We start from the raw sequence: 14,093 nt of genomic DNA, 5'->3' as shown, positions 1-14,093 counted from the left end.
AGTCTTTAACCAGAAGAAGGTGACACTTAAAACAAGAGACAGCTTATGAGGTTTAAGGCATAAAAACAGCAATATTTGGAGGCATGGTAAGAATAGTTGGGAAGGCCCAGGTCCCACATTGCAGGCAATCAGCTGTGTTGCTGAGGGTTGGGACAGACAGAAGCTGGGGGGAGGCAGAGGGAGCAGCCAGTGTGGATAGAATGGAATAAAGGGAGGAGGTGAGAAATTTCAGCCCTCAGAGGTTTGCAGGACTTCTTCTTGCCTGGGAGACTCCAGATGCCAGCAACTGCCTTTTTTTGAACAGCATCAGGATTAGTACTACCTCCAAATAACCTAGAACGAATGAATGTGCTGGTGGAATGCAAATGTTTGGGCCAGAGAAAGGGAGCCCCTTGGAGACAGGGCTTGGGTCTCTGAAGTTTGGCAAATGCAGCTGTCTGCTGACGAACTAGCCTGCGGTTGGCATGCCCACACAGTTGTGCAATGATAGATGATGGTACAGGGGTGTGGAAGCTTGCCCCAGGGAGGTGGATGGTATTGACCTTAGGCAACCGTAAGGGCAAGGCTCACATGGGTGAACACAAAAGCAACTAGTCAGCCACCAGCAGAAAAATGTCTTCTAGCCAAGAGAGAGCTGTGCCAACACTAGACAGCCTGCCTGGGGGACATGAGCTACTCAGGTACTGGGAAGGGGCTGGTGAGGATGGTGGTCAGGGGTGCCTGGCAAACCATATTTTATGACATTCAGACCAGGTTCGTTTTCTGCTGATGCCCAAGTGGACTCTCAGAAGCCATCAGGAGGGTGTTCAGCTCATCAGGGAAAAGCCAATTCCCTGGGGCTTTTACTTATAACTTTGTTTGCAGATAGCGAGCCTTTTCCGTCCGGCTCCTCATCCCAAGCCTTTCTGCCTGTAACAATCACATTATTTAATTTAGACAAGGGAAGTTACCCTTAGATCAATTATACTTATTTTCCAAAGCTTAATATCTCCATTCGGGCCCAGCCTGGGGGACAGGTTGTCTAGCAGAGTCCTAAACGATTTCAGCCTTTAATTCAATTGTACTTTTACCATAGCCCGGCAGCGAGCATAATTCTTTTATCCCTAAGATGTCTCATTAGCAATAATCTAATAGCACATGTTAAAATATAGGTCACCAAGGTGGGCTGTCAAGTGAAAGACTTGTCATAACTTTGAAGGCAGGACAGCTGCCTTGTGGGACTGGGTCCCCCAACACCATACCACCCCAACTCTAGGCTTAATTCTAAAACAATTGATTCAACAAAAACAGCTTACTTTTGGTAGTTCAAGGTTAGAAGCCAACCTTGGCTAGGAAATAGAGCTGATATCTGTTGCTACAGGGTGGGGTGGGGCAGAGGGAGACGCTTCTTGCCAACATGACATAGTAGAAAAGATCTCTGGCCTCAGGCATTTGGACTGGAGTCTGGTCCCATTTGTGCCATGAACATGCAAAGTGACCAGGAATACAGCTTTTCCTCCCTCTGATCTCGGTTTGCACACCCGTAAAAGTGGAAGGTAGTGGGATTAGATCCAATGTTTCCTGAATTCTGGCACTCCTTCTCAACTTGTCCTAGTATATACACTTGCTGTTTCCTTTTAAATCAACTCACTCTTCTTAATTAAATATGTTTGCTTTAAAAAGGAAGTTAAAGTATCAACATGGAAAAATCTCAAGAACATTTGCTAAAGGATTCATGCAAAATGATATAATTTGTATACACTTTAAACATACACAAAAATGATACCCCAAAATTATTTTGACTGGCAAAACAAATATATGCAGTTTGAGGTCAATATAGTGACTACCTTTTAGGGAGAAGGGAGGAGGCGTTGACAAGGAGAAGTGAAAGGGGGGACTCCTGGGTTGCTGGTCATTTTTTTGAATAGCTTAGGTATGATTTCATGGATGTATTGACTATATAAAAAGTACACTTATAGCCAAGCATGGTGGTTCATGCCTGTAATCCCAGCACTTTGGGAGGTGGAGGCAAGAGGATTGCCTGAGTCCAGGGGTTCAAGACCAGCCAGGGCAACTTGGTGAGACCTTGTCTCCACAAAAAATTTTAAAAATTAGCCAGGTATGGTGGCATGTACCTGTGGTTCCAGCTACTTGAAAGACTGAGACAGAAGGATTGCCTGAGCCCAACAGGCTGAGGCTGTGGTAGCTGTAAGCATGCAATGACACTCCAGCCTGGGTGACAGAATGAGACTCTGACTCAAAAAAAAAGTGCACTTACAATTAATTCACTTTTCTGTGTGTGTTAAGCTCATACACACACGCTGAACTGGGGATCAGTGAGAGAGAGTCGTTACAGACACATGAGCACCTAGACTGAATGACACTCACTCCTCCTATAATCAGGGCTAAAAAAAAAAACACACAGCAAAGTGCTTTGCCACTCTCCCTAGGAAAGAGCTGTTAAGTCCTCTAAGCTCTCCTGTCCTGGCTCTTAAGCAAATGGCAGTATGGTGAGAGGGTTTATTAGGCATGGGAGCAGGGACAGGGAGGAAAAAGAGTAGGAAATTATTAGCAAATTTGCAAAACCTTGAAATGAAGCCTCTTCCTTCCTAATGTCCCTTTCCCAGCTGTCTCCCCAGTGTCATAGGCCCAGCTCAAGGCCTGCCTAACAGGCCCTCAGGCAAACAGTCTGAGGGAAATTGTTCTCCAAGAGACTCAGCCTGGAAGCCTGTGGGAGCAAGGGTGAGCAGGGCACTCACACCTCCAAGGGCAGGCTTGGCCATCGTGGACAGAGCCATTCCAGCTTCCTCCTGGGCCACGGTGAGCTGAGGTCTTATTCTCTGAAGTGTGTGCTTATCAGCTCTGGGCCTGCCCTTGGGTCCCACAGAATATACATGTGGCCTCCCCTCTGTGACTGTATGTTCACTCTTGAGGCCAGTAAGCCTGTCCCTCATTCTTCTCTAACCTCCACATGCTTTGCCTTATCATAATGGATGGGAACGAGTGCAGGAACTGACTTCAGCTCAGTCACCCACATCCACACATGAGCCATGTAAACCAGCTGCCAGTCCCTCACAAGGGAAGTATGTGCACTGGAGGACTGGTGTGTGTTTTTCTGTGGCCCATGGAACAGGCAGTGATGACCTAATGATAACCTCTCCCCCACTCTGTCATCACCAAGAACCCTGCCCAGCCTGACCATCCTCCAACTGCCACCATAAAGCCTTCACCTGGACCTCCAAATCTTCCTGACCTCCTCATGAAAACCTGTCTGTCCTGCATCTCACTCCTTCGGTACAATGCCAGACTGGTCTGAGAAACACTCCACAGAGAGAATGTGAATGTGGGAAGAGCCTGGGACCACATGTCAGAGCCGTGGTCTGAGCTTGTTCTGCCACTACCGTGTGGGACCTTGAAAATGGGGGTGAAGACATGGAGGGTCTTCTGCCAGCTACCCAGAAGGAAGGGAAAAAGGATAGCACAGCAGCAGAGAGTAGAGGACGTCAGCAGATGCTGAAGACCTGGACAGGTGACCAGGACAAAGGGAAGGAGAACAGAGAAGAAGAATAGAAGACAAAGAGGATGGGGCTTGGGACAGGCCCCAGAGGCAGTGGCAGGGCCGGTCCTGAGGGATCAGTATGGGAGCAGGTGAGCCTTGGAGAGGTAAGAACTCTAGTCTCTCAAGGGAAAGGGGACAGAGAAGATGGTGGCTGAGGACTAGGCAATGTTGGGGCTCAGAAATGCTTCAGCCACAGCCACAGCCTCAAGGTTCCCAGCCAAAAAGTGTGAGCGGCCCTATGAGGAATGGGGAGCTTAAGCAGGGAGGGATGGTGACCAGTCAGTCACTGAGCCAGCAGGATGGGACAGGGTGAAGAGTGTGTGCCCTGAGGCCAGCCTGGACCTGGATTCAAATCCCGCCCTCTGTCCCACACTAACTCTGCAACTTAGGACAAGGCATCTAACCACTTTCAGCATTGAGTCTTTAATCTAAAGCCTAAGATGAAAATCATAGTAGTGAGTATTAAATGAAATAATACTTAACCTAGTGCCTAGACCCAGTTTGTTCAGTGAATAGGACTGCCAAATGTATAGCAAATGTCTATTGTGTCTTCAGTATGTGTTAGCCATTGTGTATGCACTTCACAGTGCCTGATGCATTTAAGCCTTGCAAGTACTCTATGAGATAGATACTATCATGAGCCCTATTTAATAAAACGGAGTCACACATCAGCCCAGGGTGACAAAAAGCTAAGTGAAAGCTGGGATTTGAATTCCCAAGCAATTGGAATGGAAGTTGAGAGCCACTATGCCTGCTCATCACATTAAGGAATTCAGGCATTGGGGCTTCCAAAGAAACTAGAAGAGGGGGTGATGGTGTTTACCACAAAGGGGGCGGCAAATCATTGCCCTGAGCCATGTCTCCTAGTCCCCCCGCCCTTTCATCTTGAGGGCTGAGAATACCCAAAGACCACCCGACTTTCACCTTGAGGGCTGAGAATAAAGGAGAGGAATGAAGAAGACTCCTAAGAACATGCCTCAGGTAGGTGTCCTCTGTGTGTAGTTCATGGAGTATAAACTACTGCCTGCACCACTATAACCAAGTGGCTTATTAAATTCAGAATCTAGGGCACGAATGCAGAGCAGGACCAACCTGCCCAGACTGGGTGCTGCATCCCCCAGCCCTTGGCTTTACTGTGGACAACGCTGTGCCAAAAACTCAAGGCATATTACCTTGAAGAGGCTGCACTTCACACCTCTGTCCCCTCTCTCACCCATACACCTGCTCTGGGGCTTCTGGCACCTCAAGTCAGTCCCCTAGACGAGACCATGAAGCAGCTTTTCTCCCTTTCATGTTTCAAAGGGCACCTGTTCCTGCCTCCTTGAGGAAGGATGGCTCAGCCAGGAAATGGCTGTTTTTTGCCAAATGGGATCAGAGCAAAAAGAGGACTAGGGAAAGAAGGCATTGCACTGGGCAAAGCAAGTTCAAATGGCTGTAGCCACTCTCAACTTGGGACAAAGATTATGAAACATATCACTGATACTGGAATTATTATTATTGTTATTATTATTTTGAGTCAGAGTCTCACTCTGTCACCTAGGCTGGAGTGCAGTAGCACTATCATGGCCACTGCAGCCTTAACCTGCTAGGCTCAGGCGATCCTTCTGCCTCATCCTTCCAAGTAGCTAAAACTACAGGCATGCACTGCCATGCCCAGCTAATTGTTTGATTTATTGTAGAGATGAGATCTTGCCAACTTACCCTGGTTGATCTCGAACCCCTGGGCTCAGGCGATCCTCTGGCCTCTGTCTCCCAAAGTGCTGGGATTATAGGCATGAGCCACTGTGCCCAGCTTGGAATTATTATTTTTTTTAACAGGAATAAACATGACGCAAATATGCAGATTCCTGGCTCCCACTGCAGACACACTGAATTCAAATTTTAGGGCTGAGAACCAGAAATCTTCATCTTTTATAAATCTGCTACAATGGTGTGAGCTGGAGAAGTAGAAAAAAGGCAGAGTCTCTGGGAAGAAGCAGTGACCTTTGAGGACATGACTGCTCCTGGCATCACAGAGCCTTGATAACTGTGACACTTCCTATAGTGATATCCATTGATCATCTTAATGGTAGATGATATTTGCTCTCTGTTCATGGTCTGGGAGACCATCTTGGAGGTACCAAGTATTGTTATCCCCATTTTACAAGTGGGAACACAGTCTCAGAAGTCGAAAATCACTGAGCTGGCAAGTAATAATGCCAGGCTTTGAAACAAGATTTTATCTTTTAACTCCAAGGGCCACATTTGTAATTTTTATACCAAACCATAATTGCTATTTTATCCCAGTTTTGTAATTTGAGGACAGATAAACCTAAATTAAAATTCTGGAGAAGATCCTGCCTCCCACAGGCATAGAGAAATTAAACGTTTTGATAACAACAAGAAATAACATGTATGCTACACCAGGCACTGTTCTAAGTGCTTTACATGTATTTACTCATTTAATTCTCTTAACAATTTTATGAGGTGAGTGTTCCTATCATCATCATCATCTTACCACTTTATAGATGAAGAAACTGAGACACAGAGATATAGGGAGACTTGGCCAAGATTCCACAGATAGTGGTGGAGCCACTATTAAAATGCAGGCAAAGGGACTCCTAGGTCCATGCTTTTCACCTAGTCACCATCCTGCCTCTCTGGGCTGCCAAAAGAGTTTAACTTGATGAGTTTCCCATAAGTAGACATCAGAGGGCAGTGAGACACATAGAAAGGAAGTCGGAAGGTAATTGTAAGCATCACTTTGGTTCAAATGTATTACTGGTGATGAAACCATTGGGAGTGTTTTCTGAGTAAAAAGAAGAGAGAGCTCAAGACACTAGAGGATTAATTTTGAGGGATTCTGAGATGTATTTTATACAGGAGTTTGCAAATTCCCCCAGAACTATATAGTTTTGTTTTTCGAGTTGGAGTCACCCAGGCTATAGATTCAATGCAATCATAGTCGAAAGTCAAGTTGGATTTTCCATGGAACTCTGCAAGCGAATTCTGAAATTTGTAGAGAAGAGTCATGGCCAAGACAATTCCAAAGAATAAGAGCTGGAGAGTCTTGCTCCACCAGAGAGGAAAGCTTATTATAATGCACCGTTAATTAAGACAGTGTGGTATTCCTCAGGCATTGATATAAACATCAATAGAGCCCAGAAGAAAGCCAACTGTACAAGGAAACTTGGTTTGTGATAGAGAATTCTCTGCTGACCACAGTAGAGAAAATGTACCTATTTAAGGACTGAGTCAGGATAATTTGTTATATGTTATTTTTATGGAAACAATACAGTGGAATCCCTACCTTACACCCTACATAAAAATCACCTGTATTAAAGACATAAACCTGAAGGGCAAAACTGCCAGATTTTAAAACACAATTTAAGAAAATATCAGGTAGGGAAAGATTTCTTAAACTAGATATAAATATATAAACCAAAAGAAAAGATTGTTACACTAAATTAAATTAAAATTAATAGTCTCTATTTATCAAATTCACCATAAATAGGACAAAGAGCCTTACAACAGAAACAAGAAATGATGTTTGCAATATAACAAGCAAAACTGAATTAATAAGAAAAAGATAGACAAGCCAAAAGGAAATTGCACAAACAACATGTATCATCATCTCACAGAAGAAAACAAAATACAAATGATCCATAAATATGTGAAAAGATGTTTAATATCATTAGAAGTCAGGGATACCCAAATAAATTAAATCTACAATGAGATACCATTTCACACTCAAATGATTGACAAAAATTAAAGCCTAGATAATACTAAGGGTTACAGAGAATGTGAAGACAGTAGAGGCAAGGAACTGATACAAGGAACTTCTAGAGGGAATTTCAATGGCTACAATCACTCTAGAAAATAGTTTGACTTTACTTGATAAAACTCAACAAACACATACCCTGAAAACTAGCAATTCCCTATTGAGAGTAAACCTGAAGGAAAATCTCGTACCTGTGTAGAAGACGTCTTAAAAAGTTTATAGGCAGCATTGTTCAAAATACAAAAACAAACAAAAACTCTAGAGACAATTCGAATGTACTTCACAGTTGCATGAATAAATAAATTGTGATTATTTCTACAATAGAAGGAATATAAACAACAATGAAGCCTGGACTTGGTGGCTCAGCCTGTAATCCCAGCACTTTGGAGACCGAGACGAGTGGATTGTCTGAGTCCGCGGGTTTGAGACCCACCTGGGCAACTTGGTGAGACCTCATCTCTACAACAAATAAAAAACTAGCTGGATGTGGTAGTGCATGCCTGTAGTTCTTGCTACTTGGAAGGCTGAGACGAAAGGATCGCCGGAGCCCAGCAGGTTGAGGCTGTGGTGGCCAGGAGCGTGCCACTGCATTCCAGTCTGGGCGACAGAGTGAGACTCCAACTCAAAAAAATAAAAAAATAAAAAATAAATAAATGAAGATGAGTGAACTGCAGCCAACCCCAGCAGCAAGGATGAACCCCAAAAATGTTAGATTGAGCCAAAGAAGTCACAGAACAATATCTATAGTGATTTATTTTATGTAAAGCTCAAATAAGAATAAACCATACAATGTATTTGTTAGGAATATATTCATAGGTGGTAATGTTATAAAGAAAAACAAATGAAAAAAAATGATGATTGCTAAATTGAGGATAGTGGCTACCTTGATGGAGGGGAGATGGGTGAAAGAGGGGCATACAGTGGCTTGTAGGGTGTGGAGATGTTCTATTTCTTAACCTGAAGGGATGGGTGGGTTCTCCTATGCTCATATTATTATTATTAATAATTATTTAAACTGTGAACTGTTCATACAAGTTTTATACATCTTTTCTTAGGTATGATACGTTTTACACTAAATTTTAAAATGCTGTATGCATGTGCATGTTTCTAGGAAGAGAGTCCACATTTAATCAGATTATCTAAGGAATGCCTTGTCTTTTCACAGAGTGACAATCAGGCATGAAAGTTTCTGAGATCCTGTCCTGCTCTGATATTCCCGTATGTACAGAGCCCTCGTGCGGGCTGGTTATGGCTCATCCCATCAGCTGGCCACAACCTCCCTCTGTCTTGGAGAGGAACCTGAATAAACCAGGTGTGACTCTTCTTTCCCCATAATTCACATGACCATCTTAAAGTCAAAGGATGTATCTGGGGCTCATGCAGTGGAGGGAAAAAGTCCTCCTTTCCTCCAAGGAGACTGACTCCATTTTCCCTGACCACCTCCTTCCTTTCCTTTCTTCTCCCCAACTCTTCTCCTGACATGCGCTCTCCCTGTCTTTCGTCTTTCTATGGTCCATCCCCATCTTGTTGAGCCTAAAAACAGCAGAGCCTGGGTGAGGACCCAGAGCACAGGCTCCCCAACCAGTAACTTTTCCTCCACACCACTGACCACTCCTGTCTTCTTCTCTCCCAGCACCTCTGTCTTTGCCTGATTGGCTTCCCATGGGGACCATGGGGTTCAGACAGGCTTGCACTGGCAAGCATATGAAAGGATGCATTTGCACATTCATCCATTCTGAGGGAGATAGGAGTCACTGGAGAGAGTGACAGCCTCTGAACTTGTTTCCAGAAGTACTTCTGGCAGCTGTGTGGAAGTGAAACTTCAGGGGACAAGGGAAGAAATCAGGGAGGCCATTTGGAGGCGCTCACAGTAATCCAGGAGAGAGATGGTATGACTGAGAGCAAGGAAGTCACCGCAGAGGTGGGGAGATGTGACATGATTTGGAGTCAATCATTTGCAGCAGGATTGGATGAGGGAGTAGGAGAAAGGAGTCAAGGCTGACCTCAAGGTCTGTGACCTAAGGAACTAGAAGGAAGAAGATGCCATCACCTGCATGGGGAGACTGTGGAGGAACAGATATGGGTGTGGGTCAGGAAGGGGAGGTCAAGGATCCTACTTTGGATGTGATGAATTTCAGGTGCCTTTTATTACCCAGTTAGAGACGTCCAGTCTGCAGCCACGTGGAGTTCAAGGGACTGGTCTAGCAGAAGTTGTAAATGTGAAGGTCAACAGTGGGTAGATGCTCTTTAATGCCAGTCCCTGGATGGAGTCAGTTGAGTTCTAAGTTAGGAGAGAAGACTCTAAGGACTGAGCCACATCTGGATAGGTCAAAAACCTCAAACAACCCAGGGGGAAGTTAGTGAGAGATGTCTGAGGGAGACTGATTTCAGTTCATGGGGGTCTTTATTGTGGGAAATTTTATGCTATTTGTAAATGCAGCACTGATGAATAAACTTAGGGCAAGTTAGCTTTAATGAAACATGGGTCTGTGGTTCCCTGATAAGAAGACGGGAAGGAGGAACAAAGGGAGGGAGGGAGAAGAAAGAAAATGGAGGGGAAAAAAGAAAAGAAAGGAGAGAGGGAATGGAATAAAAGGAAGGAAGGAAGGAAGGGGGAGAGGGAGGGAGGGAAGGAAGGAAGGAAGGAGAGAGAAAGAAAGAAAAAAGATACAGTGGCAAACTACCCCTACTTTCTTTCCTTAGTTTCCTCATTGGTGCCGTGGAGGAGCAGGTTCTGATAGTCCTCAGAGCCCAGGCCAGCCTTTGTGTGACAGGGCCATGTATCTATGGGGAGATGGCCAGAGTTAGACCAACAGCCCCAGTCATTGCCTTGCATCTCATGGCCTATGTCACCAAATGCCATGGTAAGTGGAAGTGATGCTTCCCCAGAGATCGCATTAGCTCTGATAATGCTCCTGCCTCCTGCACACCACTTGCCCTCAGGCCACTTGGAAGGGCAGGACGCAGCCACCTAGAGAAGCCACATGGCTCATGGCAGGGAGTCTGGGTCAGAGATGGGCAGAGACGCCTTCCCCTTCAACCCAGCCCTAGCCTGGTGTTCTTACTGCTGATCCCCAGGAGTTTCTGAAACCACAGGAGGGGACCTCTCAGGACTTGCTGAATGGCCTCTGGTGGTGTACATGTCATAGGAAAATGGCTCTCTCCGTCCCTTAGAGAAAACTCCAATGTCACCTCCACTGTCACTGCCAATGCAGACCCAACCCAACAGCTTCCTGCTGCCAGGACCCGGGACCCTGCTGGTGGCCTTTCTCTGGCGGCAGGAGCTCATTATACTCACAAGGCAGGTCAGACATGCCAGAAAGCTGGCACCTGGGGGAAGACTTTGTGGATAAATAACGTTTGCCCCTCAAGTGAGACAACCTAGAGCCATGCCCCATGCAGTCTCCTAGAAGTCCCCAGCAGGACCAAGCACCAGTTGCCCCCAACAGTAACTGCTCCTGAATCTATCCTCCACTAGTTTCCTTCCCTTCCCTGTCTCACTTCCCTACTGCCCTGCCAGCACTTCCAGGGATCACAGCCTCAATAAACTACTAGCATCCAAATCTTTGCTACAGTTTCTGCTTCTGGAGGAATCCAGTATGAAACAAACCCAACCAAAGAATGACATCTCATCTAGTTCTACTTTGTACACATTTCTGGAGTGCCAGCTATGAAACAGGATGCATCAGGCAATTTTCCCTGGTAGAGAAACCTCACAAATAGATGTACTAGGCAAATATACAAAGCAGTATAAAAGGAGAGTTTGACACTGTTGTGGAAGGTGTTTATAAGAGAAAGCTTCACGGTGGAAGTGACATCAGAGGTTTTGGAGGATAGATAGGAAGTTCTCCAGGTAGAAAAAAGAAAGATGGGGTATAACATGTTTAAAAATACAGACGTGTAACCCGGGCTCGGTGACTCAGCCTGTAATCCCACGCCTTGGGAGGCTGAGATGAGTGGATTGTCTGAGCCTGCGGGTTCGAGACCTGCCTGGGCAACTTGTCGAGACCTCATCTCTACAATAAATCAAAAATCAGCCAGGTGTGATAGCGCACACCTGTAGTTCCAGCTACTTGGAAGGCGGAGGCGGAAGGATCGCCGGAGCCCAGCAGGTCGAGGCTGCGGTGCCCGGGAGCGGCCACTGCACTCCAGTCTGGGCGACAGAGTGAGACTCCAACTCAAAAAAAAAAAAAAATACCGAAGTGTAAAAAAATCACTAGAGTAGTTGAGTATTTCCCATGTTGCTAGAGAATAAAGCACATTTTGGAAGCGGTAAAAGGTTTGTAGGGAAAATGAGGAGAGAATTAGGATAGCAGGAGATGTGATTAAAGAGACAGGCAGAATCTTGTCTGTATTGCTGAAGGTATTTAGATATTATCTCAGAAAGATTGGAGGATTTTTGTAAACTGTGGGTTATCTCTTTCTGATTGCCTAAGTATCAAATGCTCATTGTAGAAAAATTGGCAGATGCAGAAATGTATAAAGAATAAAATAAAATTACCTCAAACCCAGGGCTAATTAAATCACACTGATGTGTTGGTGTGTCTCAGAGGAGTTTTAGGTAGAAGAATGGTCAGACTTGAGTTCTAGAAAGAGGTCTGGCAACTGGTGGCAACCGTGTGTCTGGAAAGATACTGGCTGTTGGTGGGGTGGCCAGCAAAGAGGCCACTACAGTGAAAGGTGGTAGAGGCCCTCCACAAGGTTACTGTGGCAGTGGATATGATGGGGCTTTGCAGGGTAGTTAGGAGGTAGAATTCTTAGGACTTGGTAACCAGCTGGATGGGTGTGAGGTAGAAGAGAAGGGGGAAATGGGACTGCTAGAGATCTGTGTGTCTCCATTCATAGGTTGATGGAGGGGGCAGAAGCAAGGAGCCAGGAAACCTGGCTTCTCATTTCAACTCTGTCACTTTCAACCTGTGGGACCTCAGACAGGTTTCTTGAGCCCTCGGGGCTAGTTTCCACTTGATAAATAGCAGGATGATTCCATTCCTGCTTTGTCCAGGTTTGTCACAATGGTGGATAGTTCAAAGGAGATGAACACCTTTGATGAGTGGGAGCCTACAATTCTAGACTCTTGTCCTGGAACCTCTGCTCAGTCTTTTCCCTGACCTTCTCCTTCTGTCCTCAGGACCCCTAGAAGGCCAGGGCAGACTCCACCATTCCTCTAGATATCCCTTCCTCTTCCTTCTGCATCCTGCACAGAGGCCATTTGTTATGCTGGTCCCTCATGTGCAAATACTCTAAACACCGCCATGCACCCCCATTCATTCCTTCACTTCATGTATAACTGATGCTCTCCAAGTGCTCTCCAACTGATGCTATATTCCAAGTGCTAGGAGGCTGGTGGTGAGATCATGTGGAGGAATGTGGTGGAGATCATGTGTCACTCAAGGGAAGACATCATTTTTAAAAAACAGGATAAGTTTGGATAGTGATATAATGAAGGGTATACATAGGGTGATGTGATAGAGAATGAGGGTGTATTTCAGATTTGAGGGGTCAGGAAGAGACCTCTGAACTAAGACCCAAACAAGTTAGGCAGAAGAAACAGCATGTGTAAACGTTCTGGGGTGGATTTGAGCTTGGGATATTTAAAGAATGGGAAGGTCAGTGCGACTGGGCTGATCCAAACTCCAACCCATTCCACCTAAGAGCTACCACCTCGCTGAAGCTTCTTGGACACCATGCATCCCTTATTTGCTGATTCAGCTCCACCCAAATTCCACACCTCTGCAGTCACAACCAGTCCTGACCACACTGGGTTGTGATCGACTCTACACACTGGACTGGGATCTCCTTGAAGGAAAGAGTCTCTCACTGGCCGGGCACACAGCAGGTGATCAGCATGTTGGATGAAGGAGTCAATTAGCCAATAGAGAAATGAACGGGTGAGGGAATGACTACTGGTCCACAAGGCTGCTCACCTCTTGTTTAACTGTCACCTTTTCAAACTCCCTGACTCCTTATCACACTTCAACCCTACTGCCCCCATCTCCCTACTGATTTACTTTTCCCTCATAGCACAATCACCCCCACAGTTCCACCTACCATATAATGTTTTTATTACTATGTTTCTTGTTTCCGTCTACCTCCCCGACAGAATGCACACTGGTGCCAGGAGTCTTTTCGTGTGTCGCCCACCAATAAAACCCAAGAGCCTAGGACAGTGCCTGGCGCCTAGCAGTCATATGTAAGAATAACCGAGTAAATGAATGAATAGCAGTTCTCGGCCTTATGGGATTGGGGCCACAACCTCAGATGCCCTGCTATCCTGCTAGTAATAGAGAGGTAGAACAAGGCCTAGGTTGGGACTAGTCCACTCGCTAAGCCAGTGGAACAAAGCTGCCCGAGGGCCTGCTGGCCGCCCGTTTGCTGTCCTGGGCGCTGTGCAGAACACTCCCATTTTGTTGATGGAGAAACTCTGACCGGGTAGTTTAAGCGACCTGCTGAAGAGGGCAGAGCTGGTGCTGCCCCGGACACCGCTGCGCCAGTGTCTCCCAGGCCCTTCTCTGACGCCACGCGAATCCCAGTTCTGGGAGTCTGCCTCTCGCTTCCCGTGGTCGGAGGTCAGAGCCGGGTGTTCTTGGCGTAGTGTGGCACCCGGCGCAGGATAGGAAGGGAGTGCGCGCCCTGGTCCCAGAGTCGCGGGGCTCCCGCCGACCCCAAGCCCGCGCCGCGCTCCCTCCCTGCAGTTCCCCAGCCGTGCTGTCAGTCTCCATTAGCGCTAACAGGCTCCAGACGGAGAGGACCCGGCGCTGGGTTAATGCAATCGGCGCGTTACCTGGGGCGCAGGCT

This window comes from Carlito syrichta, unplaced genomic scaffold, assembly GCF_000164805.1.
Source record: "Carlito syrichta isolate Samal-C Ts95f unplaced genomic scaffold, Tarsius_syrichta-2.0.1 Scaffold120445, whole genome shotgun sequence".
Taxonomy (NCBI): domain Eukaryota; kingdom Metazoa; phylum Chordata; class Mammalia; order Primates; family Tarsiidae; genus Carlito; species Carlito syrichta.
This window is presented reverse-complemented; position numbering follows the sequence as displayed.